We start from the raw sequence: 6,849 nt of genomic DNA, 5'->3' as shown, positions 1-6,849 counted from the left end.
CGTTTCTAGCAGGCTGCCCGGCAGCCCCGCAGAGAACCCTGAAGCTAACAAGGGGCTGGGCACCACCGGGCCTGCAGGGCCGCGAGTGTGGGGGGCAGGGCTCCGTTCTTCTCGGCCTGGGGCGCATGAAGGCCGGTTTTTGCCTCTGCTCTACGCTCGAACCTGGGGACCTCCAGGTTCCTTAAGAAATGGTCAGAGCAGCACAGCGGACTGTAGGACGTAGTGTTCCCAAACCCAAACAGTCCCATGGAACCGGGACTATTTGTCAGTGTTAGGAAGGACAGGATGACGTATTTCTTCATTTTGGAGGGACTTTTCTAACATACTTCAGTCACTGGTTCGATTCTGCGTTCTTGAAGTTTGTGAAGTGCAATCTTACCATATGTCTCTCCTTGGGTCTTTTTAAATGTAGATATTTTTTTAAAAAGTTAATGTATTTTTGTTACAGATGTTTCTGACACCCTCCTCCCGATGTCCCCCCACCCCAAGCGTTGCTGTCTATGTCCATTGGTCATGTGTACATGCATAGAAGTTCTTTGGTTTATCTCCTGTGTCTTAAAACAATGAAGAACTAATTATGGGTTTAAAAGCCATCCACAACACTGCAAATAGCCCCAGTGTGTCCTTTATTTATATATTCTACACAACGGTCATTTGCGTTCTTCCCAGTTGTGGATCATTTTGAGAACATTACGGTGTGGCTAGTCTCCGCGGAATGGTGGGCTCTATTGTTTGTTCCTCCCTTCAGACTAAAGAAAAGACATTCAAGTGTCATAACTGAGTATGGGGTTTGTTACGATTGGTTTGCAAATACCCATTACCTGGTAAGGGAAGACCTTTCTGTTCTTAGTTTCCTAAGAGTTTCTAATCATGAATGGAAGTTGATTTCATCAGAGACCTTTCATCTACTGAGATACATCATGTAGCAGAAACTTGTGGTCCATATCCGAGGGGCCTTGGCTCTTCAATGTGCTCAGATTTCCCGTGGCCAGCACCTGCAGCTGCTTCCCAGACTCTTCTGCTCGTGCCTCAGGCAGGCTTCAGGTGCCTTGAGATGAACCCCACGTCCCTCGCTCCCCACAGGGCAGCCACCTTCAACGAATGACTGGCGGGAGTTGGCATTTAAATACTCTAGGTTCTCCTTTGGATGGAGATAGGTCTACAGTGTGTGTTTCATACAACTTGTTTAGTTTCTTTATCGGTTGAACACAGGTCGCCACACGGAGAGCTGACTTGACAACACTCCGTGTCTTCTTTACCCTATCTGACCTCCTCCTCCTCTACTCATGGTTCTGGGACCCCCCAAAAAGGTCAATTTCACGCCAATCCTGGTCTCACTGTCTGCGGACCAAAAGGTAAGACCACTGAGAATCCCATGGTTGGTTTTTCTGATTTCGTGCCCCTGAAATAAAACGTGTAGTCATGCGGTGTACTGCACACCGATGGCGGGGTGTCTGGCTGCTGTTCTGTGGAGGATCTGTGCACCTGCATTCACGAGTCAGACTGGCCTTGAGTGTCCTTGCTCACCGCACTGGCAGGTTTGCTACCAAGGAGATCCAGTCTCATGAAGTGAGCGGGAGCATGCCGTGTTCCGAGTCACCGGAGTCATTCATGACAGCCTGCACTTATTACTGCCTTGAATGTTTGCAGGTACGCTTAGGCCTGTCATGGTCCTACATTTCTTATGGTTTTTATTTTTCCAGCGAGTAGAGCATTTGTGTATTATTGAAGCCTCCAGGGTGCTCTTTCAGGGAGATTTCCAGATCTTATCAGCTTGATCCATCAGTAGGACGTCTGACGGGCTAGTGGGGAAGACCGCACTGTGGTTCAGATGCAGAAAGTCAATGAAACATTGAGGTGAGTTGGTAAAGGGGTACTTTCATCCCTGTCAGGTTAAAACAATCCTTTTATTTATTCTCACTGCAATAAAGTAGAAAACTACCCAGTTATTAACTGCGTGACAGGTGCTGGGAGCTCTGCTAATTTGTTCCACTAAGTAGCTATATTTGGATCGGCAGCTACAATTACACTCAGCACCTAATTCTGTTTATGGTAACCCCGACTCAATCCTCAGCTTTCTTTTGTGCTACCAAAGACAGAGGTGAATGCTTCCTCCATGACTTCAGCAGTGTCACTTATGTCTGTCATTGCTTTTTACTAACCCTTTTGGCGCGGAGGAGACACGTAAAGGGCCATCAAAATCTGATAGCCATTCCTTACAGGACAGGGAACCAATGCCCTGTTTCTGTCTCTTTTTTCTATTGCTAAAGGTATACGTTTCGACTGTGATTTAGGAGCTGGGGGAACAATTGCAGGTGGATATAGTGGTCTCCTTGGACCAACAATAGATCTTGGTAAATATTCTATTAATCATCTGCTCACTCAGTCTTGGACTAATACACCCCAAGTACCCCGGGGTAAGGTATTAGTTCTGAGTCCTTGCCCAGAAACACAGCAAGGTCTGGGTAGTTCTCTTTCTTCGATGCACTGTTACCCCCAAGTGTCTCAGTTCCTTTTGGGGGATGCTGAGCGGAATATTCTTGGTATTGAAATACTATTGTTGAGACCATCGTCCCTTCCATGAATCTGACTCCGGTGGTAGGTTTGGATGACGAGTGTGACTTTATGGTGGTGGCTCAAAACTTTGTTGTCAGGAAATAGGGCATTTTTCTTGCAAGGTTATCATACAAGTCAAGTGTGACTCCATGAAGGTTGCCCTTCTGTGTCCCTCCTGGAGGCTCCACTATCAATCAACTGTTCATTCTGGGTCGGATGATTCTGAGGAACTTCCTGGGGTTCAGTTACCTGCTGCCTCTGGCGATTAAACATCACCACTCCAACGTCTTCCACTACTTCCCTGGTGTCTGGGACTTAACCTGTGCTGGCATGCTACCTCCAGTGGTCCCGCAAAGCTTCGAAGAGGAAAATGTCTGCAGGAGAACCTCACCATTTGTGACCAACGGTGGAGCTATCTCAGACACATAGAAAGGGGGTTTGGATGATCATAAGCAGAAAAAGAAAAGGTAGGAACTTAGAACACCAAACCCACAGGGCATGCGTCACTCTCCTACCCCCGACACGATCATACTTCAGTAGAGGACAAAGAAGGTGCCTTTCTCGTCCTCGGGTCATCCCTGACTTCTTGGTTTCAAAAGAACATAATAAGAGTTTAGAACTCAAGTTATAGTTTTATATTATGTACTGTCATTTAATCATTCTTGTCATTTGTATTACATTTGGAATAAAACACAACTGATTTTTTTTTTTTCGAACATTGGGTTGGAAAACCAACGTAATGGTTTGTGACAAGTTTTAACAACATGGAATAGAAAATATTACAGTGCATTTTATTGCATGCACAAAATAAGTTTAAATATTGCTTTGTGAAACTTGAGTTTCTTTTCCTATACAGTGAAATAAAATAAAATATCCAGTGCCTTGCATTGAACACAATCTCTTAAGGTAGACAGTTGATATTATGCCCATTATTTTGAACAATGTATTTTATCCCTGTCTGAGTTGGAATCTATAGGTTAGCATAGCTTTCACAAGTAGATACATGCTATTTTTCTACGAGCCTTGACTATCTCAGAATGCTTTAGTTTATTTAACAATAAAAATATAATTTACTTAAGTATAAAATAATATTTTCCCCACTGTACTTTTAAACCCATTGTCTTCTGGAAAACTCTAAGATCTTATTTTCTGATTTTTTTGATTCTTTTTCTGTGTACATGTAGAGTTTTTTTCCTCCTCCTTCTATTGTATTAATTTCAATCTTTTAGCAACAAGTGTCTAGGGGTGAATCTCTTTTCTTTCAATCTGTCTGTGCTTTCAATTCATATGTTCCTGTTTTCATTTGAAACTATATTTGTAATTATTGTAAGTAGTTGAGTCTAACACTAAGAGTAGTCCCATTAAGTCTTTCAATCTTTCCTTTTCCTCCTCAAAATGATCAATTGTCGAGTAGTGTTAAAATATGGAGTTAAATTCCCTCTTGCCTGATATACCCTGGCAGCTTCTAGACAAAAGTATAACTTAACTCTGCGAAAGATTCAATGTCGTTCCCGAAGGAGTCTTGTTTACAAGCTCAGCTGTACACAGTAGGAAGCCAGCTGCAGAGACAGCCAGTGCCCTAGCTCAGATGAAGAGCTCACAGTGGAATCTACAGACTCTGCTCTGTTCCTCTGTCCTTGGCTGGGTCTTGTCTGGCTTTCGCTCGTCTGATCTTTTCTCATGCCCTTCTCCCCTCATTTACTGTGCCCCAGCCCAGATGGACTTCATGTCCAAGCCTGGAAGCTTCTTTCCCCAGGTCCTCTCCTGCCTTGCTACTTGCCATTCAAATTTCACTTAAATGTCACCTCTTCAGAGCTGCCTCCCCGACCACTAATGGTCACACTCCTTTACATCCTCCTACTGGGTTTTATTCATACAATTTATTACTGTCATATATTTTCTTGTTTCTCAGTGTTTCCTCTCTGTTTCTCCCCTCGTATATAAAAGAACCTTACCTAGTCCATTGTGACACTTTCTGAGTGATAGATAGACTGTTCCCCTAATTAATGAGAGGCACTACAATTAAAATTATTTGAGTTGTACATTTAAAATTACGCGAACACATATTTTGTAACTCCATAGTCTTTGTAGCTCCAGAGTCAAAATGCAATCGTCAGAGTTTGTGTATTATTTAAGAGAGGTTACATTTCCTTTTTCAATTATTTTTTCTTGCAGAAACCACCACTAAGTTCTATTTAATATTTTGTCTTCTATATAGTATCAATACCAGGATCAGTTATTCAAATGGTATCTGTGTATATTTTGTAAAATTATATTTTCAGCTTTTAGCATTGGTTCTAAAAAGCCAACAAACCTCATGCCATATCTGTTATTCCATGCGTATATGAGAAATATAAAGGGACTTAACTTAAAAATATGTTCTCTTTGCCAAATATTTCCCTAAACATGTCTTGTTCCCCAAACTTGAAGGTAAACGAGTTTAAAATGATAATAGTCGGGTCCTTTCAGGTGCTCAAAAGCATCTATGCCTTCCTCTTTCAGGTAAGCCATCATGATCTAGTCATTTTCAGAGTTAATGAATGTAAAGGACCATCTCCAGAAGACAAATACACATCTACAGAAATATGTATATGGTTTCAGTGGGTTCATGGACCTCACCAAGCTGACTTACTAACTCACATTAAGAGTTCTGTTTTAGCCCAGCCAGTGTGGCTCGGTGGTTGAGTGTCGACCCTGCACCAAGAGGTTACCAGTTTAATTCCTGATCAAGGCACATGCCCAGGTTGTAGACCTGATCCCCAGTGGGGACATGCAAGAGGCGGTCAATCGAAGTTCTCTCTCATTGATGTTTCTATCTCTCTCCCTCTCCCTTCCTCTCTCGATAGAAAAGAAAAAGAGTTCCATTTTAGATGATGTTTGTTATCCTATTGTATCCCCAAGTATCTTCATTTGCATTGTTTCATTTGTAAGCAATTGTAAGCCTTTAAGAAAGAACCAAAGGATATGACTTGAATTCAGATAAGTAATTTCAACTTTTTATGAATTCCTCTTTTTAAAAAACATTACTTAACCTTGGAAATCAAGGTTGAGAAAGTTAGATAATTTATTTTTCAATGTTTATTAGTTTCTATAGTCCTGGTTGCATACAAGGTAGTAGTCCCAGAGGGATGTGGTATTGGGTGAAATGACTAGAGGATCTTCTTAATTTGTTGTGGTTTCTATGCCTTTTTTTTTTTTTCCTCAAAGAGGCCAATGAGTCCAATTTTTGGTAGCATACTAATAAAGATGTCTTACTTATTTATTGTTTTCAAAAAATTTTTCCCTTTATTGATTTTACAGAGAGAGGAAGTGAGAGAGAGAGAAACATTGATGAGAGAGAACATCGATTGGCCACCTCCAGCATACCCTCCACTGAGAATCGGGCCCACAACCTGGGCATGTGTCCTGACCAGGAATCAAACAGGCGACCTCTTGGTGCATGGGTTGATGCTCAACCACTGAACCACATTGGCCAGACAAAGACGTCTTATTTTGTACACTGACACAATGAGTCTATTGAGAGTTTGTCTCAAGCTAGCAGACATCCTTTATTATGAGCAAGCATGGTGAACATCATTGGTACAGATACACGTCTGTCTTGCCTTAGAATTGACCAATCTCATGGCCTGAACTTTGGATAAAAGTAAATTACATGGAGGATTTCCCCAGACAGACTGAATTTGAATCAGTCTGTTAATTTATGCTTGAATTTATGTGATCTTTAAAGCCCAGATCGACTTAATAAAGCATACTTATCTTACCATTATTTTATGCATTTTAAGTATTAAACCTTGAAAGAAAATAAATTTCTAAGTTAATAAAATAGTGCAATCAAATCCTTTATTTATTTTTCTCATTAGACTGAAATAATAAACCAAATGAACAAGAAAAGTGTCAATAAAAGATTTAGCATGAAACATTAATTCTCAGAAGATAATGTCAGCAATATTATGAAAATATGCACATTGCCTGTAATTGACTTGCAGAAAATCAATGCATTTACCTTCAAAAAGCAGAGGTATTCATTGCCTTCAAGCTTCAGTTTAGGACCTTAGGTGGGAGCTGAGGGTCTTCTGGTTTTGTTACGAAAGAAAATGGAAGGATTTCTGGAAAGGAAACAAGTCATTTCTACCCGAACCCGTGTCTATCCCATAGTGGACGTGGAACTCATGAATAGTTCTGCCCACCATTCTTTGCCAGAGTGGAAAACAGGCTCTAAATAAAATAGTCTAAATAATCATAAAACCCCAAATAAGAATGGACCATTTAAAATTATAACCCACTTAACTGGTA

The sequence above is a fragment of the Molossus molossus genome, unplaced genomic scaffold (genome assembly GCF_014108415.1).
Source record: "Molossus molossus isolate mMolMol1 unplaced genomic scaffold, mMolMol1.p scaffold_m16_p_7, whole genome shotgun sequence".
Lineage (NCBI taxonomy): Eukaryota > Metazoa > Chordata > Mammalia > Chiroptera > Molossidae > Molossus > Molossus molossus.
Note: the sequence above shows the minus strand (reverse complement) of the source record.